Below are 26,484 nucleotides of genomic sequence, written 5' to 3'. Positions count from 1 at the left end.
TGCCAGCTGCTGCTTGTTTGAGAGATTTTAGCAAAGTCTGAAGCCTGAGCAGGAATAGGCCATTCATATGGAAAAGCTGCTACAAAGGCTTGGGAGGGGCTGCAAATTAGATGGGGCAGGTCTCAGGGAATGACCAGGGCAGAGCAAACAGTGTGGAGTGAATGATGTGGGCCATGCTAATGCAAACTCAGATATGGCTACCAGTCAGCTCTGTGACAGGAGAGGTCCCAGCACAGAAACAATGACTTTTGTGAGCACCCCCATCTGGGAGAAAGCCACCCCAAGTTCTTGCCCTAATGCCAGACAATCCAGTTCCTACCATATGTCCCTGGTTCCCCCAATGCTGCTGCTCAGTGCTGGAGCTCAGAGGAAGTGGGACCATTTAAGTTCATATGCCACCCTTTGAGAGGAACTACTGGGTCTCCAGCAGCCTCCATGTCACTCAGCCACAATCCCTGCTGGTTTTTACTGCCTGAAGTTATGGGGACTTCTCTTCCCAGCTCTGGAACCCTGGGCTGGGGGTCTAGTGTGGGGCTGGGACCCCTCGCTCCTTACGGGAGGCCTCTGCAGTGGAGACACACTTCCCAATTAAAAAAAAAAAAAGGCACTTATGTTGGACCAACCCATTCCATGCTTCCACCCCTCCTACCAGTCTCAGTGTACGTACTTTACTTCTCTAGTTGTTGGACTTCCAGTTAGCCAGACTTCATGTGGTTCTGAATGATGGGTGTTCTGTATTTTAGTTGTAATTCTGATGTGGGTGTGGGAAACAGCAAGTACCAATGTTTACCTATGCCATCATCTTGGTTCTCTCTCTACATGAACTTTTAAATTGCTCAATCATGTGTTACAAAAAGAAGTCGACTAGAATTCTGATAAACTTGTAAATAATTTTACAAAACGTATATCTTAGCAATACTGAGTTCTCTTATCAGTCAGCTTCATTTTTGTGTAGTTGTCCATGTCCTCTGGAAAATGTTATAAATATTTTCCTTATAGATCCTGCATCCTTCTAATTAAGTATATGTCAAGGTAATTTAGTCTTATTGTTGCTGTTGTGAAAGACTCTCTGCTTGGATACTGTCAGATAACTGTTTTATAATTAACAGGTCTATGTGTTTTGTAAATGGCCATTATACTGAAGTTTCTTGTTTATTTTAAGAATTTTTCAGCTGCGAACATTGATATCACTGATACTCTCATGTAAATATTTAACAATTTATTTAGCTTTTCTCATATTGGCTAAGATTCCATCACAAAATAGTAAACTACTTAGATCAGTTATTTATGATTTCTTTAGGAATGCCTCTAAAAAAGAGAGAGAGAGAAATAAAGGAAGAGAGAAAGAGCACATCTAGGTATCTATTTGCATAGCTGTATATATATATATATATATATATATATATATATATATATATATATATATTGTGTATGTGTGACTATATATATATATATATATATATATTTGTGTATGTGTGACTATATATATATATATATATATATATATATATATATAAAAGGTTGAAGAAATAATCTTTCTAATTTCCTTAAATACATTGTCAAACATGGATGTGGAGGTAAACTGGGTACTTTTGGAAGGCATCTATTTGTATAATCATTTTACTTTCTATCACTTGCATCCATTACATTATTAGATTTATCACTAAACCATCCTTGATTCAAAAATAAACCCTACTGTGGTTGTATTTTGTTGGTTTTTTTTAATACATTTGAATTGGTGGTATTTTTTCTTTTGCATAGAATTTGTTAAGGTGACAGTGGTTAATAAAATTATATAGGTTTCAGGTGTGCAGTTCTATAATACATCATCTACGTAGTGTATTGTGTGTTCACCAGCCCAAGACAAGTCTTCATCTATCATCATTTATCCCCCCTTTACCCTCTTTTACCTCCCCACTCCTTTCCTGCTAATAATCACCATACTGTTGTCTGTGTCTATGAGGTTTTGGGGTATTTTTTTCTTACTCCCTGCACCTTTTTCACCCAGCCCCCAACCTCCCTCCCCTCTGACAGCTATAAATCTGTTATCTATCTATGAGTCTGTTTCCATTTTGTTTGTTAAATTATATTTTGTGCATTAGATTCCACATGTGAGTGAAGTCATATAGTACCTGTCTTTCTCTGACTGGCTTATTTTACCTAGCATAATAATCTCCAGGTATACCCCTGGTATCACAAAAGTTAAGATTTCCTTCTTTTGATGAATGAGTAGTATTCTACTTTGTAAATGTACCATAGCTTTCTTATCCATTCATCTACTAATGGACACTTGGGCTGCTTTCAAATCTTGGCTATTGTAAATAATGCTGCAATGAACATAGGGGTGCTCTTAAGATTTCCTCTTAGTTTTTAACCTTTGCCATTTTAATTATAATGTGTCTGGGTGTGGGCCTCTTTGGGTTAATCTTATTTGGGCCTCTGTGCTTCCTGGACTTGTGTCTCTTTTTTCTTCACCAGGTTTGGAAAGTTTTCTGTTTTTATTCCTTCAAATAGGCTCTCAATCCCTTGCTCTCTCTCTTCTTTTTCTGATACCTTTATATGTGGATATTGGTATACTTCATGTTGTCCCAAAGTTCCCTTAAACTATCCTAACTTTTAAATATTTATTTATTTACTAGAGGCCTGGTGCATGGATTTGTGCACTGGTGGGGCCCCTCGGCCTAGCCTGTGCCCTCTCACAATCTGGGACCCCTCAGGGGATGTCAGACTGCCAGTTTTGGCCTGATCCCCTGGTGGTCAGTGCGCATCATAGCTACTGGTCAAACAGTCAAAAGGTCGAATGGTTGGACAGTTACTTAGGCTTTTATATTCTAGTATATACAGATTTGCTACTCTGATTGGGTGTTCTTCTCTACCTTGTCTTTAAAATCACTTATTTGATCCTCTGCTTCATCTAACCTTTTGTTTATTCTTTCCAGTGTATTCTTCAATTTAAATATTCTTCACTTTTTATTGGTCCTTTTTTTGTTGTTTCTATATCCTTTCTCATGTTGTTGAGCACCTTTATTACCATTACTTTGAACTCTATATCTGATAAATTGCTTGCCTCCATTAAATTGAACTCATTTTCTGAAGATTTCTCCTGTTTTTTCATTTGGGGCATGTCTCTTTCTCTCCCCATTTTGGCTGCCTTTTTGTTTTCATTTCTATGCATTAGATAGATCTGCTATAACTCCCAGTCTTGGTAGGGTGTCTTTATGTAGTAGGTGTTTAGTGGGGTCCAGTGTTGCAGTCCTTCCTTGTTCCAGAAATGTTCCTTGTGTGGGTTTGTGATTTAGTCTTGATTGCTATTGGACCATTCATGCATGGGATCAACCCTCAGACTAGCTGACTGTAAGCCTCAACCCTGACCACAGTATGTGAGCTGCTATGCCAGTGCTGACTACACAAAATGGAATTCACCTCAGAGAATTTGGTGCCTACCAAGTTCTCCCTTTGAACATGCCACTTGTGAAGGTTATTGAATCTTGTTCTGATGTTGTCTGAAGCTGGCCACTGAATGTGTTGTTTCTGGGCCTCTTGGGAAGACTCTGGTGCAGGCCAATGTCAGACACTGTCTGTGACTGGCTCTAGGCAACCTTTTTTGAATTCAAGCGATCCACATTTTGTGGCTGCCTCTGCAAGTCCTAGGTGCATTTGTGAAGGACCAAGCTGTGCACCAAGGCCAGTCTTTTTTTTTTTTTTTTTTTAAATAAATCTTTATTCAGATTATTACAATTATTTCTCCTTTTTTCCCCCATAGTTCCCCTCCAGCCATTTCCCACCCCACCTTCTGCCCTTACCTACCCCCCACTGTCCTCATCCATAGGTGTATGATTTTTGTCCAGTCTCTTTATGAACCCCCCCATACCCCTTTCCCCCTGAGAATTATCAGTCCACTCCCTTTCTATGCCCCTGATTCTATTGTATTCACCAGATTATTCTGTTCCTCAGGTTTTTAATTCACTTGATTTTTAGGTTCACTTGTTGATAGATATGTATTTGTTGTTCATAATTTTTATCTTTCCTTTTTTCTTCTTCCTCTTCTTTAAGAATACCTTTCAGCATTTCATATAATACTGGTTTGGTGGTGATGAACTCCTTTAGCTTTTTCTTGTCTGTGAAACTCTTTATCTGCCCTTCAATTCTGAATGATAGCTTTGCTGGGTAGAGTAATCTTGGTTGTAGGTTCTTGCTATTCATCACATTGAAAATTTCTTGCCACTCCCGTCTGGCCTGCATAGTTTCTATTGAGAAGTCAGCTGACAGTCGTATGGGTGCTCCCCTGTAGGTAACTAACTGTTTTTCTCTTGCTGCTTTTAATATTCTCTCTTTGTCTTTTGCTCTTGGCATTTTAATTATGATGTGTCTTGGTGTAGTCCTCTTTGGATTCCTTTTGTTTGGGGTTCTGTGGGCTTCCTGGACTTGTAAGTCTATTTCTTTCACCAGGTGGGGGAAGTTTTCGGTCATTATTTCTTCAAATAGGTTTTCAGTATTTTGCTCTCTCTCTTCTTCTGGCACCCCCATAATTCTGATGTTGGTACGCTTGAAGTTGTCCCAGAGTCTTCTTACATTATCTTCAACTTTTTGGATTTTTTTTTTTTGCTTTTTGCTTTTTCGGTTGAGTGTTTTTTGCTTCTTTGTATTTCAATTCTTTGACTTGATTCTTGTGTTCCTCTTGTCTGTTTTTGGGTCTCTGTGTAATATTTTTTATTTCAGTCAGTGTATGTTTAATTTCTAGTTGGTCCTTTTTCATCTCTTCGAGGGTCTCGTTATATTTATCGGCCTTTTCTAGGATATTCTTGAAAAGCCTTATAACCGTGGTTTTGAATTCTATATCCAGTCGTTTGTTTTCCTCCATTTCTTTCGTTTGTGATCTGATTCTTAGACGCCGCATTTTCACTGCTTCCCTGAGTTGGTAGATTTGTGTGCTAGGTTTCCAATTTGGCCCAGTGGGTCTGCCTCCCCAGTTAACCTGGGGTGGACACTCTTGGTGCACCCCTTTGTGGACTGTGTGTACAGCCTTGTTGTAATTAAGTCTTTATTGTTGTTGGTATCACTGGGAAGAATTGACCTCCAGGCCAGTTGGCTGTAAGGATCAGCTGTGTCTATGCTGGGAGAAGTCCGGTGCTGGAGACAGCCTTATAGGATTAGACTTGCCAAATTGCAATAGCCTCTGTGCTCTGCTTGGATGGGGTGGAGTCTCAGTCTTGGCTTCCCATCAGCCTTGCCCTTGCTAGCACGTGTGTGCCTTCAGTCCTCTGCCTTCCCGGCTCCCGATTCTCCGCCCAAGAGTCCAGACTCCCCCCACAAGAGCGTGGGTCTCCGGGGGCTCGCCTGGAACTGGGGTTCACTGCAGTCAGAACTGGGGCTCACTTCAGTCAGAACTGGTGTTCGGTGCCGTCAGGAGCCTCTCACTCCCTTCCGCTAGGGAAAGCCTGTGGCAGCCTCCCGCAGCCTTTGTGCGCACTGGTGCGAGCGGACTTTCAGTCTTCCGCCTTCCCTGGCTCCCGAGTCTCCGCCCGAGAGTCCAGACTCCCCCCACAAGAGCGTGGGTCTCCAGGGGCTCGCCTGGAACTGGGGTTCACTGCAGTCAGAACTGGGGCTCACTTCAGTCAGAACTGGTGTTCGGTGCCGTCAGGAGCCTCTCACTCCCTTCCGCTAGGGAAAGCCTGTGGCAGCCTCCCGCAGCCTTTGTGCGCACTGGCGCGAGCGGACTTTCAGTCTTCCGCCTTCCCCGGCTCCCGAGTCTCCGCCCGAGAGTCCAGACTCCCCCCACAAGAGCGTGGGTCCCCGGGGGCTCGCCTGGAACTGGGGATCACTGCAGTCAGAACTGGGGCTCACTTCAGTCAGAACTGGGGTTTTGTGCCGTCAGGAGCCTCTCACTCCCTTCCGCTAGGGAAAGCCTGTGGCAGCCTCCCGCAGCCTTTGTGCGCACTGGCGCGTGCGGACTTTCAGTCTTCCGCCTTCCCCGGCTCCCGAGTCTCCGCCCGAGAGTCCAGACTCCCCCCACAAGAGCGTGGGTCCCCGGGGGTTCGCCTGGAACTGGGGTTCACTGCAGTCAGAACTGGGGCTCACTTCAGTCAGAACTGGGGTTTTGTGCCGTCAGGAGCCTCTCACTCCCTTCCGCTAGGGAAAGCCTGTGGCAGCCTCCCGCAGCCTTTGTGCGCACTGGCGCGAGCGGACTTTCAGTCTTCCGCCTTCCCCGGCTCCCGAGTCTCCGCCCGAGAGTCCAGACTCCCCCCACAAGAGCGTGGGTCCCCAGGGGCTCGCCCGGAATAGGTGTTCAGTGCAGTCAGAACTGGGGTTCAATGCGGTCGGGGGCTCCCTTCCCCCTTCCGCCAGAGAAAGCCAGCCAGGCACTCCGCCGCCCTTCCTCTCTGCGCGCACAAAGACCCTTTGCCGTACCTCCAATTCTCTGTGAGCTTTTCTCCTTCCTTCTAGTTGTAGAATTTTCACTCAGTCAGCTTTCCTGCGGTTCTGGATGGTGTCCGTTCTGTCTTTTAGTTGTAGTTTTGAAATTGTTGTGCGAGGCAGCAGTTTAGGTGTTTACCTATGCCGCCATCTTGGTTTCTCCCCAAGGCCAGTCTTTACCAGCACCAGGCCCAGGAACAAGTCAGCAAAAGTCCCAAGGCACCCTGAGATTTGCCTCCACCTGCCTTCACCTGCTGGTTGCCTATTAGGCTCAGTCACTGAAAGACCCTCTGGTGGTACTAGAGTTGTATGAGGTAGGTTCACAGTGAGTCACCAAGTAAGGCTGAGTGGTGTTCACCAGATGGATACAGATTCAAACTCTATGCAAGTATTGGATATGAGGCCACTCATCAGATGTCTCTGGATATACCAAGTCTAGCTGCCACCTGCTGGGTGCCCACGCACATTTGTGTTGGGGTAGGGTCTCAAGGAGTCATCAAGGTGAAACAAGCAGAGTTTATCAGGTCCAACAGACCAAGACTTGGCCTTATGGAGGGAGGGCTTTGCTACAGTTGGGCATGCAAGGAAAAAATGGCCTCTCTCATAGAGCCACATAATTCAGTTTGTCCCAGATTCTGCCAGGAGAAGATGAAGCCCAGCAGGGTGGGCCTGCAAGGAGTCAGGAGGACAGGGCTAGTGGATATTCCATGAGGGACAAGTGCTGTTCAGGATTAGTGAAAGGTAGGGGCATGGCTCCTGACCCAGTGCCACACAATTCAGTTTGTTCTGGATTTTGCCTTGACCTCAGCAGGGCAGAGCCACTAGGAATCTGGTGGGTGGGGCCTTTAGAGCAGGAAGGTGGGTCTGCCAAAATTCCAGAAGTTGGTTCTAGACCATTTCCCATGATGGGGAAGCACCAGTCAGGTTCACAGGAAAGTGTGGGGAATGACCCCCAACACCAAGACACACCAGTTTCCTTCCTACCAGTTTCAATGTGGCTTCTTCTGTAAATCCTTGTTTCTAAGACTGCTCTTCACCTAGTTGTATATTTTTTTTCACCTAGCTTACAATTGGTTATTCAGGATGATTTTTTATAATTTAGTTGTAATTCCAGTTTGGTCCTGGGAGGAGGTAAGTATAGCTTTCATCTACTCTGCTGCCTTCTTAGATTTATCCTCAGGGGTGTTATTTTATGTAGGAGTTTTTTTATCCTCTGTAATCATAAGTAAAATTTAGGTGTAGTGTTCTTTCATTGTGATAATTTTATCAGATTTTGGTATAATCTATAATAATAAAAGCATAATATGCTAATTAGACCAAACAGTCTTCCAGACAACCTTCCGGATGAAGCCAGGGCTGAAAGGGAAGCCCGGGTCCCAGGTGCCAAAGGGAAGCCAGTGCCAGCAGCCAGGAAAAGGAAGGCCTACTCTTGCACAAATTTCGTGCATCAGGCCTCTAGTGTTAAAATAAACTGGGAAGATTTCCATCTTTATTCTCTGGTGTATTTTAAATTGTAAAAGAATTCTATAATTTCAGAGACTAAAATAACATCCATAAAATCATCTAGTTTTGGCAAATTTGGAGAGAGGTAATAATCAACTTTTTCAATTTTGTTCTTGGTGCATATTCTACATATTGAGCCACTTGTGGTTATTTATATATCCCATGCTGACAATTTCATCATAGTATTCTAACTTAGTTGAATAAAGTTGTTTTTTTTTGTTTTGTTTTGTTTTCAAATTTTTATTAAGGTATTATATGTGTACATATCTTACCATTGCCCCCCACCCCCACCCCACTCCCATACATGCCCTCACCCCCCAAAGTTTTGCATCCGTTGGTTACTCTTATATGCATGCATACAAGTCCTTCAGTTGATCTCTTATTTCCCCCACCTCTCCCTAACCTTACCGCTGTAATTTGACAGTCTGTTTGATGCTTTACTGACTCTGTAACTATCTTTTTGTTCATCAGTTTATAATGATTTTCATTATCCCCAAATGAGTGGGATCATGTGGTATTTTTCTTTCATTGACTGGCTTATTTCACTTAGCATAATGTTCTTTAATTCCATCCAGGTGCCTACAAATGGTAGTAATTCCTTCTTTTTTATGGCAGCATAGTATTCCATTGTGTAGATGTACCATAGTTTTCTGATCCAGTCATCTGCTGATGGGCACCTAGGCTGTTTCCAAATCTTAGCTATTGTAAATTGTGCTGCTATGAACATAGGGGTGCATATATTCTTTCTGATCGGTATTTCTAGTTTCTTGGGATATATTCCTAGAAGTGGGATTACTGGGTCAAATGGGAGTTCCATTTTTAGATTTTTGAGGAAACTCCATACTGTTCTCCACAGTGGCTGCACCAGTCTGCATTCCCACCAGCAGTGCACGAGGGTTCCTTTTTCTCCGCATCCTCGCCAACACTTGTCGTTTGTTGATTTGTTGATGATAGCCATTCTGACAGGTGTGAGATGGTATCGCATTGTCGTTTTGATTTGCATCTCACGGATAATTAGTGACTTTGAGCATGTTTTCATGTGTCTCTTGGCCTTCCTTCTGTCTTCTTTCGAAAAGATTCTATTTAGGTCCGTTGCCCATTTTTTTATTGGATCCTTTATCTTCCTTTTATTAAGTTGTATAAGCTGCCTGTAGATGTTGGAAATTAAACCTTTATCAGTGATACCATTTGCAAATATGTTCTCCCATTTGAATAAAGTTTTGTAGAGAAGTGCCTTCTAATGTTTTGTCCTTACATTTTGTCAATTAAAAATGCTTGAGTAAGCACCCCAATTTACTTATTTAATATTTGTATATATTTACTACTGTACTCATGGATTACAATTATTATAAAACAAACTCAGCAATGGAAAAATATGAAGGATAAGATAGAAAGGAAATAAACTATTTTAAAATATTTTTGGTTCTTTAACTTCATAATAGAATAAAAAATCATTTTGCTCTTCTAAAGTTGTCTCTTTTTACCAGCTTTATTGATAAGTAATTGACATATAACATTGTGTAATTGTAAGGCATATAATTGTTGATTTGACACATTTATATATGCAAAATGATTAGCTAACACTTCCATCACATCATATAATTACCATTTCTTTTTGTGGTGAGAACATTTCAGATCTACTCACTTAGGAACTTTTAAATATGTAATATAGTACTATTATCTATAACAGTGGTCAGCAAACTGTGGCTTGTGAGCTACATGTGGCTCTTTGGCCCCTTGAGTGTGGCTCTTCCACAAAATACCACAGCCTGGGAGAGTCTATTTTGAAGAAGTGGCGTTAGGAGAAGTTGAAGTTTAAAAAATTCGGCTCTCAAAAGAAATTTCAATCGTTGTACTGTTGATATTTGGCTCTGTTGACTAATGAGTTTGCCGACCACTGATCTATAATCACCATGATATATATCTGTTCCTCAGAACTTATGCATCTTATAACTTGAAGTTTTTAAACATGGACCAACATCTCCCCATTTCCCTACATCCAAACCCCTGGTATAAACGGTCTATATTTTAGTGAGTATCATGTAATTAAATAGGCTTTTTTTCTGTTTTTGTTTTTTTCAGAGAGGAAGGGAGAGGGAGAGAGAGAAACATCAATGATGAAAGAAAATCATTGATTGGCTACCTCCTGCACACCCCCTACTGGGGATCGAGCCCGCAACTTGGGCATGTTCCCTGACTGGGAATCAAACTGTTACCTCCTGGTTCATAGGTCGACACTCTACCACTGGCCAGGCGACTTTATTCTTTTTTTAAAATCTTGGTTTAATACTTTGTGATATTTTTTAATTCATTTTTTATATTTGTTTAAAATAACAATCCTAACTATAAAGATAACCTCACAAATACACAGAACAATAGTGGAAAAATAAATATATAATTGACAAGTTTCCCAATTCTTTATAGTCATTTGTTTATTCTCATTCACCAATAATATACATTTGTATTGAAATATTAGAAAATGTCCACATTTCCAGAAGCAATCAATTCATCTTTTAAAATAATCAAAAGTTTTGAATTTTTATATTTTTAACAAATAAATTTTAAAATCACTGGGACTGTATATTTTGAGTATACTAAAAGAATTTTAGGTTTTTGGTGTCCAGACATAAAAATTTTATAAATGACAAATAACATTTTCAGCAACAAAATCACATGATAGTGAAAACATTTCTAAACATTTGTTTCTCAAAATCCAGTTTCCAAAGCAGAAGTTTCTTTCAAAAGTAGGTACTTTGTGTTTCCTTATAAAAACAATATCTTTACTTTTAAAAGTAGAATATGCTAATACTTTTTCAGTGACTTCTGGGTTGATAAAACTCACAGTCATTTACCTGTGCAGAAAGACAGCAAACTTGAAATACTTTTTTTTTTTTAATATTAACTAAATACTAGACTTCATTCAGATTTCACCATTTTCCCATTAATGTCCTTGTTCTTTTTTTAAAAAAAATAAATCTTTATTCAGATTATTACAATTGTTTCTCCTTTTCCCCCCCATAGCTCCCCTCCACCCGGTTCCCACCCCACCTTCTGCCCATACCTCCCCCCAACTGTCCTCATCCATAGGTGTATGATTTTTGTCCAGTCTCTTCATGAACCCCCCATACCCCTTTCCACCTGAGAATTATCTGTCCACTCCCTTTCTATGCCCCTGATTCTATTATATTCACCAGATTACTCTGTTCCTCAGGTTTTTAATTCACTTGATTTTTAGGTTCACTTGTTGATAGATATGTATTTGTTGTTCATAATTTTTCTCTTTACTTTTTTCTTCTTCCTCTTCTTTAAGAATACCTTTCAGCATTTCATATAATACTGGTTTGGTGGTGATGAACTCCTTTAGCTTTTTCTTATCTGTGAAGCTCTTTATCTGCCCTTCAATTCTGAATGATAGCTTTGCTGGGTAGAGTAATCTTGGTTGTAGGTTCTTGCTATTCATCACTTTGAAAATTTCTTGCCACTCCCGTCTGGCCTGCATAGTTTCTGTTGAGAAATCAGCTGACAATCATATGGGTGCTCCCTTGTAGGTAATTAACTGTTTTTCTCTTGCTGCTTTTAAGATTCTCTCTTTGTCTTTTGCTCTTGGCATTTTAATTATGATGTGTCTTGGTGTAGTCCTCTTTGGATTCCTTTTGTTTGGGTTCTGTGCGCTTCCTGGACTTTCAAGTCTATTTCTTTCACCAGGGGGGGAAGTTTTATGTCATTATTTCTTCAAATAGGTTTTCAGTATCTTGCTCTCTCTCTTCTTCTGGCACCCCCATAATTCTGATGTTGGTATGCTTGAAGTTGTCCCAGAGGCTTCTTACACTATCTTCAACCTTTTGGATTTTTTTTTTTTGCTTTTTGCTTTTTTGGTTGAGTGTTTTTTGCTTCTTTGTATTTCAATTCTTTGACTTGATTCTTGTGTTCCTCTAGTCTGTTGTTGGGTCTCTGTATAATATTTTTTATTTCAGTCAGTGTACGTTTAATTTCTAGTTGGTCCTTTTTCACATCTTCGAGGGTCTCGTTATATTTATCGGCCTTTTCTAGGATATTCTTGAAAAGCCTTATAACCGTGGTTTTGAATTCTATATCCAGTCGTTTGTTTTCCTCCATTTCTTTCGTTTGTGATCTGTTTCTTTGACGCCACATTTTCACTGCTTTCCTGAGTTGGTAGGGTAGATTTGTGTGCTAGGTTTCCTATATGGCCCAGTGGGTCGGCCTCCCCAGTTAACCTGAGGTGGACACTCTTGGTGCACCCCTTTGTGGACTGTGTGTACAGCCTTGTAGTTAAGTCTTGATTGTTGTTGGTATTACTGGGAGGAATTGACCTCCAGGCCAGTTGGCTGTGAGGATCAGCCGTGTCTACGCTGGGAGAAGTTCGGTGTTGGAGACAGCCTTATAGGATTAGACTTGCCAAATTGCAATAGCCTCTGTGCTCAGTTTGGATGGGATGGAGTCTCAGGGCGGAGCAGACAGTCTTGGCTTCCAGTCAGCCTTGCCCTTGCGCGCGCGCCTCCAGACCTCTGCCTTCCCTGGCTCCCAAGTCTCCGCTGTAAGTCCAGATTCCCCCCACAAGAGCATGGGTCCCCAGGGGCTCACCTGGAACTGGGGTTCAGTGCAGTCAGAACTGGGGCTCAGTGCAGTCAGGTGCTTCCGACTCCCTTCTGCTAGGGAAAGCCTGTGGCAACCTCCGCAGCCTTTGTGCACACTGGCGCGTGCATCTCCAGACCCCTGCCCACCGGGGCTCCCCCGGGTCTCCCCCGGGTCTTCGAGTCTCCGGGTACCTTTCTCTCTACCTGACAGTCCAGACACCCCCTGTATGAGCCTTGGTCCACGGGGTTTCGCTCAGGACTGGGGTTCAGTGCAGTCAGAACTGGGGTTCAGTGCGGTCGGGGTCTTCCTTCCCCCTTTCGCCAGAGAAAGTCAGCCAGGCTCTCAGCCACCCTTCCTCTCTGCGCGCACAAAGACCCTTTGCCGTACCTCCAATTCTCTGTGAGCTTTTCTCTTTCCTTCTAGTTGTAGAATTTTCACTCAGCCAGCTTTCCTGTGGTTCTGGATGATGTCCATTCTGTCTTTTAGTTGTAGTTTTGAAATTGTTGTGCGAGGCAGCAGTTTAGGTGCTTACCTATGCCGCCATCTTGGTTTCTCTTTTGAAATACTTTTCTTGATGAAGAAAACATGCATAACTCACCTATAAAGTTGGTGTTATCAAATTTTAATCCCAGATACCCTCTAAGAAGGGTACATAAAATCCCATGTACTTCATTGATTTGTAGGTTGATATTTCATAGTTTTCATCAAAGGTCCATAAATTTGCAAAGATATGATTTATGGAATTTGGTAACTATTTACATTTTTAAAACAAAACTTAGAATAAGTTAGTCCGAGATGGTGGTATAGGAAGACCCTAAACTCACTTTCTCCCCTGGACACATCAAATATACATCTACATCCAAAGCACTTCCTTTTGAAGAACAAGTGAGAACTGATTGAATAGCTTCAGGACAATAATTGAGAGTTGAGGCTACATAGAGAAGGGTAGGAGAAACAAAGATGTGGTAACCATGGGAACACTACCCTGATGGGGCAACCTACAGGAGGGAAGAATATCACTGAAGGACCCACTTCCAGACTTGCTTGTACTGAAGCGCAGCAATAAATCAGTAATTTAAAAGGCACCTAAAAAGTCCATTTACTAACCCCAAGTCACCTGCCAATTGGGTAGGGATCAGCAAGAACATCCTTTTTTTTTTTTTTTTTAATATACTTTTATTGATTTCAGAGAGGAAGGGAGAGGGAGAGATGGAAACATCAATGATGAGAGAGAATCACCAATCGGCTGCCTCCTGCACGCCCCACACCAGGGATTGAGCCCGCAACCCATGCAAGTGCCCTTGACCAGAACTGAACCCCAGACCCTTCAGTCCGCAGGCCGATGGTCTAGCCACTGAGCCAAACCAGCTAGGGCAGCAAGAACATTCTTGAATCTGCAAGAACTCATGGGACCAGAGGTGTTGGCAAGCACCATTATTTATGATCTCCCTCCACCTAGACACCATGGATAGAAGATTGGTTCAAGCACGCTAGCCAACTGCAAGGCTGCCACAGCACACCACAGGCCTATTTGTTCTGTGCCAACCCAGACCTGGCCAGCCTGCTGGCAGAGCACCCCAGCACTATGCACCCTTGCACATTTCAGACCACGTCCACCTCAGCTCCATCCAGCCAGCTTGCTAAATATACACAGCACATGTAGTCTACACAGAGTTTGCTCCTACACAAAGCCACCACTTCAAATTCAGGAGAGGGAGCTGTTTTGTCTGATTCACAGAAACAACACAGAAAGTCAAACACAATGAGGAGAGAGAGAGAAATACTTTTCAAATGAAAATAAAGAATAAAATCCTAATGAAACAGAGACAAGTAATTTGCCTGATGAAGAAATCAAAGCAATGGTCATATGGATGCTCATCAAATGGGAGACCATTGGGACCTCCTGTGGTACCATCGGACTTAGACATGCAGTGGCCAATAATCAAGACAAACTGGAATTTGAGGATGGGTCAGTTCTTAAACAGTTTTTTTTCTGAAATGGAGTTGTCCCCTGAAGACAGAGCAAAATCCTTTGGAAAGAATGAGGCCATACAGGCAGCCCATGAAGCCTGGCACAAGAAAGCCAGTGTTGGGTAGATGACAAAGTGAACTTTCATTTTATTCTGTTTAACAACATGGATGGCCACCTCTAGGAACTTGATGGGCGAATGCCTTTTCTGTTGAACCATGGCACCAGTGCAGAGAACTCGCTGCTGCAGGACATGGCCAAGGACCACAGGGAGTTCACTGAGCATGAGCAAGGGGAAGTCTGCTTTTCTGCTGTGGCCCTCTGCAGGGCTGCCTAATGCCCTATGGGAAGGGACTTAGCTTTTTTCCCATCTTCCCTTCACCATTGAAATAAATCCCTACTAATGCATTCTAAAATGCTTCAGTACTTGTAGAAAACAGCTGTTCTCCTTCCGTTCTGTAGCTATACTCACCCTCAACCACACCCAAGTTCTAGCAAGAGCTCAACTATCAGTTGAGCAGTTTGTTGTACGTTTCAGATGACGAAGCATATTGTATGCCTGGTACCTCAATATCTAACGCTTTAGATAAATTCCCAGAAGTGGAAACGCTGGATCATAAGGCAGTTCCATTTTTAATTTTTTGAGGTAACTCCATACTGCTTTCCACAGTGGCTGCACCAATCTGCATTACTACCAACAGTGCACAATGGTCTGCTTCCTCCACATCCTTGCCAACACTTGTTGTTTGTTAATTTATTGATGATATCTATTCTGATAGGTGGTGCCTGAAACAATATTTTGAAAAAATATATGCACCTCTATGTTCACTGTTGCATTATTTACAATAGCCAAGATTTGGAAGCAGCCCAAGTGTCCAATAATAGATGAGTGGATACAAAAAACTGTAGTACATTTACACAATGGAATACTATGCTGCCATAAAAAGAAAGAAAATGTTACCTTTTTTGATAGTATGGATGGATCTGGAGAACATTATGCTAAGTCAGTGGTCGGCAAACCGTGACTTGCGAGCCACATGCGGCTCTTTGGCCCCTTGAGTGTGTCTCTTCCACAAAATACCACGGCCTGGGTGAGTCTATTTTGAAGACGTGGCATTTGAAGAAGTTTAAGTTTAAAAAATTTGGCTATCAAAAGAAATTTCAATCATTGTACTATTGATATTTGGCTTTGTTGACTAATGAGTTTGCCGACCACTCTGCTAAGTGAAATAAGCCAGTCAGAGAAAGACAAGTGCCATATGATTTCACTCATATGTGGAATTTAATGAACAAACTGAACTACCAAGAAAAATAGAGACAGACTCATAGATAAAGATCAGGCAGACAGCTCTAGTGTATGTGGGGGAGGTGGTGTGGATGTGGAGGGATTAAGCAAAAAAGAATAAAAAAGGGAGAGAGAACTGGACATGGACAGCAGTATGGTGATTGGGGAAGAGGGGTGGAGGTAGAAGAGGGCATAAAGGAGATAAATGGTGATGGGAAAAATTAAATAAAATTAAATTTAAAAAAAGAATTCAGCAAACTAGATGCAAATACAAAAGAAAAAAAAGTAAACTCCCAGCTCCAAAACGAAAAACTAACAAACCAAAAAACCCTAATGCTTTAAATGCCTACTTTGTTTTGTGTCTTTAGGTTAAGGCCTTGGATGTGGTTTAAATTGTTTGTCCTTATAAGGAATAAAAAAATAATAAAAATAAAATAAAACTTAAATCACACCTTATCCAATGGCATCCCAACCCCATAATTATTTGATACCCACTACCATCCATTTTTAAAAATATGTGAATCAAAGCTTACTTAACAATTGAAAATTGTACTTCATTCTTTTTTTCTGGGACTTCTAGATCTATCCTGCTTCTAAAATCCCCTCCCTCAGAGCATTCTTTAAAATATATGTTTATTTTTGAAACTCTATGTTAATCACTATTATTTACTATAACAAAAATGTGCATGTAATTTAAAGTTTAATTTTGTAATTACCTGTGAACATAAGGCTCCAAGTGTTAATTGCCTCTTGGATAGAGCTATTATTAAAATTATTAGTAGTACATAATTGGTCAAACAATTTAACTATGTTACACATTTCTATAAATAACCATTAAATGTTTAATCCTTTTAAAAAAACTCTTAATGATATGAATGAGGTTGGGTTCTTTTTATGTATCCATGGATAAGTAAGTACTGCTTGTGGCTTGAATGAGACAGGGCCTACATAAATTCTCATCTATTTTATGTTTCCTGAGGTAAGCCTTGAGAAACCTTGTTAATATAAATAGTAGCAATTGTTATAGCAATGCTGCTCAATATGTTTAACTGTAGGGAGCGGTTATAGGGTTAAGCCTCAGACTGACCTGTTGGCAAAGCTGCAAACAAGTCCCAGCTTAGAGGGCACAGCCCTCTTAGCATAATTAAGCTTGATCTTGTGATGCTCCCTAGATCTCTCCTGAGCAGCTAATGGGCTGTGGGAGGTGCAGCAAGTGCTGCCAAAACAAGTGAAACTTACAAAAACATTGTAAATTACCTTGTTTACCTCTGACTGTAAAATAAAGCATCAGCTTGCAGTCTGGATCTGATCTGTGGTCTCAGTCATGCACAGAAGATCCACCTAGACCCAGCTTATTCTCTTTGTCTGTCTTTTCTTCATCCTTCGCCAGCCCTCCCTCAGGCTCGCTGAACCCTTGGCTGTGCTGGCGCAGCACAAGTGGCACCCAACGTGGGGCTGAGTTTGGCCCAAATGGCACTCAATGCGGACCTGAATGTGAGGGAACTGCAATTGTCAGGTGAAAGGTGGCCCCAAGGCATGCACATGCAGTAAGTAAGGTAGGGGTGTAGTGCTAGCTAGGGTTAAAACATGGGAAATTCAGGATCGCAGGGAAAGAATGTATGCGTATCCATGCTTAAGGCTATGCTCCAAGCAAGGGGCTGTTTTGTGAGGTGTGAACAGCTTTTCGATTTTTTGGATTTTATGAGTAAAACCTGCCCATGGTTTTCTGAGGAAGAAAAGGTAAATATATAGGCATGGGAGAAGGCAGGAAAACAACTTCACGATCATTATATAGCTAAAGGTCCAGAGGAAATGCCTGCCTCTACTTTCAGTCTGTGGTCCCTGATTCGGGACTGCCTAGAGCCCACTCCAGAAGGGGAGTGGAGGAATGTGGCAGGGAATCAAGACAGATAGGGGAAGGTTGCCAAAGGCTTTCGACTCCACCATCGGCGCCTCCACTGCCTCCTCCAGTCCCTGGGGCTATAGCTCCTGTGGGAGAGAGCCCTCTGAACGATGCGCTTCCTCCCAAATATGAGCAAGTATTGGAGGAAGCAAGGGAACAGCACTGGTGCGTTTGGGATGAGGGGGGTGGAGATATGCTAAAGTATTGCTTCAGGGCATGGCCAATAGTCCTACCTTACGTCAGGATTTTGTGGCTGTAGCCATACATCATATAAGGAAAAAATATCCTGAGGCTTATATTATTCATTATATGGGTCACATTCTCTTAGCTCATGAAAATGAAACGCATCTAAATAATATCTATATAGATTTGCAGGACTCCCTGCATTGTGCTGGATTATGCATAGCACCTGAAAAAGTTCAAAGGACATTTCCTTTTTCTTATCTTGGCAGCATTATTGAGGGAAAAACAATAAAACCCCAGAAAATTAAAATTCGGACTGACACTTTACTTAGATTAAGTGACTTCCAAAAATTATCAAGCAATAGTGGAAAGAGCAAATCATACCCTTAAAATGCAATCACTAAAACAGAAAGGGGGAGACGGATGTTATGTGTCACCTCAAAACAAACTCATTCATGTTCTTTATACTTTAAATTTTTTGAATTGTGATGCAGAGGGTCATACAGCAGCCGAAAGGCATCAGGCCTCCTGTACAATAGCCTCTGCGGGGTTAGCCCGATGGAAGGATGCACAAACTGGACAATGATTTGGACCAGATCCAGTAATGATGTGGGGAAGAGGTTGTGTTTGTATCTTTCCAGAAGGAGCAGCGCAGCCAATTTGGGTGCCAGAGCATTATGTGTGTCACCACAATGGACCCAGAGAAGCTCCTTGTCCCATCGTTCAAAAGACTGAGAGTTGCCCCAATGGCAGCAAAGTGGAAAAGGGAGATGACGAAGGCTATACAAAAGACCTAGATGCCAAATTGGGTCAGCTGAAGAAGTTAACAACTGAGGCCCAGCAGATGGCAGAAAAGCAAGAAGTGGAAGCTACTCCCTCAATCATGTTTCTGGCCATGCTACCATTGGTTAGCTGCCAGTCTTCTGCAAACTCTTGCGCAGCCAAGTCCGAGGACTCTTGAGTAAATCAGCAAAAGAAACTTTCATTTAGTAGAAAAATGTTACTGTAGTTTGATTTCTCTATTATTGTAGTGTTGCATTGGCATTGTTTTATTAATAACCATGTCTTGATTTTACATTGGCATTGTTTTGTTATTGGGTTTTGCATTGGCATTGTTTTGTTAATATTTTAATAGTCAGAACTTCGTTCTTGATGTTTAAGTGTTACTTCCATTGTTAGTAGCTTAAAATTAAAAGAAGGGAGAGATGTAGGGAGCGGTTATAGGGTTAAGCCTCAGACTGACCTGTTGGCAAAGCTGCAAACAAGTCCCAGCTTAGAGGGCACAGCCCTCTTAGCATAATTAAGCTTGATCTTGTGACTGCTCCCTAGTCTTTCCTGAGTAGCTAATGAGCTGTGGGAGGTGCAGCAAGTGCTGCCAAAACAAGTGAAACTTACAAGAACATTGTAAATTACCTTGTTTACCTCTGACTGTAAAATAAAGCATCAGCTTGCAGTCTGGATCTGATCTGTGGTCTCAGTCATGCACAGAAGATCCACCTAGACCCAGCTTATTCTCTTTGTCTGTCTTTTCTTCATCCTTCGCCAGCCCTCCCTCAGGCTCGCTGAACCCTTGGCTGTGCTGACACGGCACATTTAACCACTTCTATATCATATGCCAAAAAGTCACTCACTGATGAAATTACTTTTAATAACCTATTTTTTAACAATTCTAATTCATTCTTCAATTTTGTTGAAAGCAAAGAATAGTCATTGGAGTTCTTCAGTTAGGCTTTATTGAGACCTACTTAGTAATTATTATATTAGTCAGCCCTGCTGCATTACCAACAAAATCTCAGTGGCATATAACATAAAGCAGTTATTTCTCTCCTTGGCATGTGCATAGGTCAACTGAGGCAACTCTGTTGCACGTCAATTCTGGTCTGTTTCACGTGTCTCCTTCAAGGGTGCAGAATGAAGGCTCAGTGGGCATGCACTCATTATGCCAGTGGTTAGAAGTATGTGTTTCATTTTAAAGCCTAGGCTCAGAGTTGGCACGGTACCCCTCTGTCCACATTCTATTGGCCAGATAATGTCCGATGACCAAGATGGACTTTAATGGGTTGGGATCGTCTTATGGATATGTGGGTTGGAGGCGTGAATGTTTGCTGACCAATAATCTAATTTACCACACCTAGTAGGAATTTATTTTGTTGCTGTTTGTTTTCATTTGGGATTTAATTTTTACTTAGTGGCAACTTGTTCAACACAATATATTAAAAGTGTTAGTAGATTAATAAAAGACTGAGGGAGGCTTCTGAGATGCTTTTAATATTGTATTTTTTACCCAGGTGGTGGATACACAGATGAGTTTACTTGGTGATAATTTATTGAACTGTGCATCCATTATCTATTTACTTTTTCATGTATGTTATACTTCAAAAAAGCTATTTTTAAATAAAAAGTTGAAAAATTTTAATTCTTTTTTATTACAAAACCTTTTTCCACTGTCATATTTTTTAAATGGATCCTTTTTTAACTTATCACAAGCTTTAAATATTTATTTTATTAATGTTGTTAGAGTTGTAGATTTAGGGCATTTAACTTATGGGCAATGTCTGCTTTGAAAACTAATTAGTAAAGCCATTCCTCATTTTCAAGTCTATCAACTAAATCACATTTACTTTGCATTACAAAAATACTCGCTGCATTTTTTCAATTTAAATAAATGTAAATATTTATTTCAAGGAATGTTATTTTTTAAAAGACTACAAAATAAATTATGCAGTGCATTTTGTAGATATAGTTGACTAAAAGTGGCTTAAAAGTGTGCATATTCAATACAGTGAATTTATTTGCTTTATTTTAAAAAGCAAGAATAAATCTATACACTGTGTTTATATCTTAATTTCTAACAATATCGTGCAATGTATAGCTAAGATGATATTATTATGAAGGGAGGAATCTAATAAAAACATGCTATTTATTAAATATTGTGTACATATATGTATCAGTCTTTGACACTGGCTTTTTGAAATAATTAACTGAAAATCATGTGTAAAAATAAAAAAGATTCATTAATTTTGTTCACATCATGAGCAAACATTTTCTACATTTTATGAAAGGTTTTATATATTACTAAAAAGTTAATTATTTCAGCAGCTATCCTAATAATTAAAAAATTTTAAATATGTCAGCTTGTTTGTTTGTTTATTTATTAAATCTTTGTTGTTGAAAGTACTACATAGGTCCTCTTTTTCCCCCCATTAACTTCTTCTAGCCCCCTCCCAGGCCCTTACCACCCCATTGCCTGTGTCCATGGGTTATGCATAAATGCATACAAGTTCATTGGTTGATCTCTTAAAATTTAAATGAGGTAGAAAAACAGTTTAGAAGATGATAAAAATATTTTTAAGATATGACTTGACAAAACAGGTTTGAAACAACAATTGAACAATACACACTAAAACTAAAAATAAAAATAAAAAATTTAGTTAACTTGAAAAATGTGAACCCCAGTTACTTTTAAAGCAACTAGTGCCACTATCCTGTACTTATAAACATATATATATTTTAAATATATTTTTATTGATTTCAAAGAAGAAGGGAGAAGGGGAGATAGAAATATCAATAATGAGAGAGAATCATTGATCGGCTGTCTCCTGCACGCCTCCTACTGGGGATTGATCCTGTAACCCGGGTATGTGCCCTTGACCGGAATTGAACCCGGGACCCTTCATTCCACAGACCGATGCTCTATCCAGTGAGCCAAACCAGGTAGGGCCTGTACTTATTTTTTAAATATGCTTTTCTTTCCAGACAACGACACAACCTAGGGATGAGTGTTGAGAGCAACTGAAGGAAATTGCTTATGTTTAAATAAATGAAAGTGAAAAGTAAGTCATTTTTTAGCATGAATATATCTAAGTAATGTCCCTTAAACTCTTCCTAAGGGAGAGCAAGGTACTTTTGATAGTCCTTTTGAGAAGTAAGAGGGGATGTTGTAAAGACATCCCCTCTCCCTGAAAAGTCAGCGTTTAGAACAATCTACCAGAGGCAAAAAGACTCTTGTTTCTAATACACCGGCTGTACCTTTAAAGAAATGTGTATGAGAGAGGGAAAGACTAGAAGCCCTGTGGGCTTTTATTGATCCAGGGACTAATTATAAAAGGAGGTTTCCCAGAATATAATATTTCCAGAAGTCCTTTTGTGTGTGTGTGTGTGTGTGTGTGTGTGTGTGTGTGTGTGTGTGTGTGTGACCTGGAAATTTATTACATTCTGGAGCCATATACCACTATGGTAAAATTCAGGAGGGGTGAGGGTAAATCTCTCATGATAGTCCTAACGGTATTCACTGAAACCACCAAGGCTTTCTACTTTCTGTGCTCATGGTTGCTCATCTGAATCAACCCATTGGTTCTGGCCACTGCATTGTAAAGGGAAATGATGTGTGTCCTTTCTGGGCTGGAACATTAAGTGCCACTGCAAAACCCTCCAGAGTTCTCTATTCCTTCTGCCACAATGATTGGCAACCTTCTAGCCAGTGACTATCTGTGTTGCAGAGTGAGGACAACATGATCCAAAGACTCAAATCTTCCCTGGTTGAATGGGCATCTTAAATGAGAAATAATCATCTATGTTTTAAGCCACTGAGATTTTGGGTGGCTTGCTTCCCAGAGCATCCTGACCAATTCAGCTTTCTTTTGTAAAGTGGGACAAGGTTATTTGAAAGGAGAGGTAAGGAAAAAGAGGGCACACAGAATACTAGAGAAGACTATAATATCAAACTTGTGCTCTGCATATTGAGTCCTTTAAACTATCCACATTGTACCCCCTTCTTAAAAGACTCTACTTAGCCAAGTATGAAGGTTAATATTTTAAATACTTTGCCAAAGCTAACTGGGGAATCTTGGTGGAAAACAAAAGATATTCATGGTCATTCCTCATCTAATTTCAGAGAATTATATTCAGTTATTTTAAATAACCTAGTCTGAATTTAGCTAAGTATTTATTAACTAAATATGTCCCAATATACTGAAAGTGAGGAAAAACCAAGGGCAATAATGTCAACACTCACCATAGTGAAAGTCTCACCTCCTCTCACCTACCAAGGAGACTCAGATTCTTGTCCTTAACCAAAGGTTAAACAATAAAGCGCTTGCTTAGGAAAAGGTTCTTGAAATTACAGATCTTCCAACCCTAGAGTCAGTCAACAGAGTGTCCTCTTTACTGGAGAAAGAAAAGATTAGGGATTTGGCCTGTCTTTGTGTTTGCAGTTACCAAAAAAAATCTTCTTCATGACCACTATGACTTTATGACTGCCTAACTTCATCCATTTTTCTTATTTTTTTCAGTTTAACTTACTGTTCTTTTTTCTAACATCTTAAGGTGGATATTTAGCTCACTAATTTCAGCATTTCTTCATTTCTAATTAAAGCAATAAAAATCTTTCTAAATATAGCATTAACTGCAACCCACAAGTTTAATACATTGTATTTTTTACTTACAATAATTTTATTTTTCAATTACAGTTGACATATAATGTTATATTAGTTTCAGATGTACAACCCAATGATTAGGCATCTATATAACCTATGAAGTGATCACCCCAATAACCTAGTACTCATCTGACACCATACATAGTTATTACTACACCGAAGGCCCGATGCATGAAATTTATGCAAGGGGCTCGGCCCCTGCCACCACCACGGCTGCCTCTGCCTCGGCCCCCACTGCCGCCGCCGCTTCATCCAGAAGGTCATGCGATCTAATTAGAATATTACACTTTTATTATTATAGATTATTGACTATATTCCCTATGCTGTACTTTACATCCCCATGAATTCTGTAACTATCAATTTGTACTTCATAATCCCTTCACTTTTTCACTCATCTCTCAAACCTCTTCCCATCTATCAAGTGTCAAAATGTTCTCTATATCTACTTGTTCGTTTATTTTGTTTTTCAGATTCTCCATATAAATGAAATCGTATGGTATTGTTTTTCTGACTTATTTCACTCAGCACAATATTCTCTAGGGCCATCCATGTTGTTGCAGATGGCAAGATTTCATTATTTTTTTAATGTTTGAATTACACTGAGTGGCCAGATTATTATGACCGCCCCATCAGTACTTTGTTGGGCCACCTTTTGCCTTCAATACTGCAGCGATTCTTCTTGGCATTGACTCCACGAGATGTTTAAAGGTGATGCAAGGAATCTGACACCATGCCTGATGAATAGCACTGTCCAGTTCTGTGAGATTTGATGGTTGTGGAACCAGCTGCCTGATGGCTCTTTTAACTTCATCCCACAAATGCTCGATTGGATTGAGATCTGGTGATTATGAGGGCCACCTAAGCAAGGTAAAGTCTCCCTCATGTTCTTAAAACCACTCCTGCACAGTACGAGCACCGTGGCATGGCGCATTGTCTTATTGGAAGAAGCCATCTCCATTGGGATATGCCATCAACATGATAGGATGAACTTGAGCAGCAATGATACTTAGGTATGTTGTGCTATTCAGACGTTGTTCCACATGAATTAAAGGGCCCAAATCATGCCAGGAAAACATGCCCCAAACCATAACACTGCCCCCACCAGCTTGAAGGGTTGTACTCATGCATGTGGGGTGAATGCTTTCATGCTATTTCCGCGAAATTCTCACTCTACCATGTGCATGATGCAACTGGAAATGTGATTCATCGGACCACATGACTTTTTTCCAATGCTCGACTGTCCAAACCTTGTATTCCTGTGTGAATTGGAGACGTTTTATCTTGGTAACTGCAGACAGCAAAGGTGTTCGAACAGGCCTTCGGCTTCCATATCCCATACTATGCAGTGTATGGCTAATTTGCCTACAAACATCAGGTGGTCATAATAATCTGGCCACTCAGTGTATATTCCTTGTATATGTACACCACTTCTTCTTTATATATTCATCCAATGATGGACACTTAGGTTGTTTCCATATCATGGCTATCATAAATAATGCTGCTATGAACACATGGATGCATAGATCTTTTTGATTTAGTGTTTTGGATTTCTTTGGATAAATACCCAGAAGTGGAATTATTTGATCCTTTGTTGTCTCTTGTGATAGCCTTTGTTTTAAAGTCTATTTTGTCTGATATAAGTATTGCTACCCAAACTTCTGGTTTATTTCCATTTTCATAAAATATCTTTTTCCATCCCTTTACTTTCAGTCTGTGTATGTCTTTTGATCTGAAGTTTGTTGTAGACAACATATGTAAGTGTCATGTTTTTTTTATTCATTCAGTCACTGTGTGTCTTTTGATTGAAACATTTTATCCATTTGTCTTTAAAGTACTTGTTGTTGGATATGTATTTATTGGAATTTTATTAGTCATATTTTTTATGTTACTTTTTCCTTCTTCTTCTTAAAGAAGACCCTTTAACATTTCTTGCAATACTGGTCTGGTGGTGATAACTTTTTTAGACTTTTCTTGTCTGAGAAGCTCTTCATATGTCCTTCAATTCTAAATGATAGCCTTGTTGGGTAGAATAATCTTGGTTATAGGTCCTTGCCTTTCATTACTTTGAATATTTTGTGCCAATCCCCTCTAGCCTCTAATGTTTCTGTTGAAAAATCAACTGACAGTCTTATGGGAGCTCCCTTATAGGTGACTAATTGCTTTTCTCTTTCTGCTCTTAAGATTTTCTCTTTGTTGTTAATCTTTGGCATTTTAATGATGATGTATCTTGGTGTGGGCCTCTTTCGGTTCATCTTGTTTGAGACTCTCTGTGCTTCCTAGACTTGTATGTCTAATTCTTTCACCAGGTTAAGAAAGTTTTCTGTAATCTTTTCAAATAAGTTTTCAATTCCTTGATCTTTCTTTTCTCCTTCAGGCACCCCCATGATGTGAATGTTGGAAGTTGGAAGTTGTCCCAGAGGTTCTTTATGCTATCTTCATTTTCTTTTTTTTCTTTTTCAGTTCTGATTGGATGTTTTCTGCTTCTTTATCTTCTAAATTGTTGATTTGATCTTCTGCTTCATCTACTCTGCTGGGGTCTTTCCACAGTTGCAAGGGTCCAGGAATCTGGAGAAGGGCTGCGCGTAAATTGAATAAAGAGACTAGACATGAAATATAAATTTGGGAGGCATGGGGGAGCCAGGGGAGGCTCCACTTTCTAGTGAAGTGGGCTCTCCAAAAGTCCGGACACACGGCTTTTTACTTGCTGGGAAACACATTGGCCCTTTAGGAATGCAAACAGGTAAAGTTTGATAAACAGGAAAAGATTATCAGGTTAGGGGGAATGTCTACAGCTGTTCCAGCAGCAGGTAATAATATATGCAGATTTTCAGCCCTGCTGAAGCCCCAAGATCCATCAGCCTTCTGATGAACTTCTTGCATAATTATGACCTGCTGGAATGAGCCTCCAGCACTACGCTACTGTTGAGTTCCTGTAATGTATTCTTCATTTCAGTTATCATATTCTTTATTTCTGACTGGTTCTTTTTTATGTTTTTCTTTTTAATCTCCATTTTTATGTTTCCTATCTCTTTGTTGAAGTTTTCACTAAGTTCATCTACTCTTCCCCTAAGTTTATTGAGCAACCTTACAACCAATGTTTTGAATTCTGCATCTAGTAGGTTGATTGTCTCCACTTTGTTTAGTTCTTTTTCTTGAGCTTTGTTCTGTTCTTTCATTTGTGATATGTTTCTTTGTC

This window comes from Plecotus auritus (genome assembly GCF_963455305.1).
Source record: "Plecotus auritus genome assembly, chromosome: 2".
NCBI classification, from domain to species: Eukaryota; Metazoa; Chordata; class Mammalia; order Chiroptera; family Vespertilionidae; genus Plecotus; species Plecotus auritus.
This window is presented reverse-complemented; position numbering follows the sequence as displayed.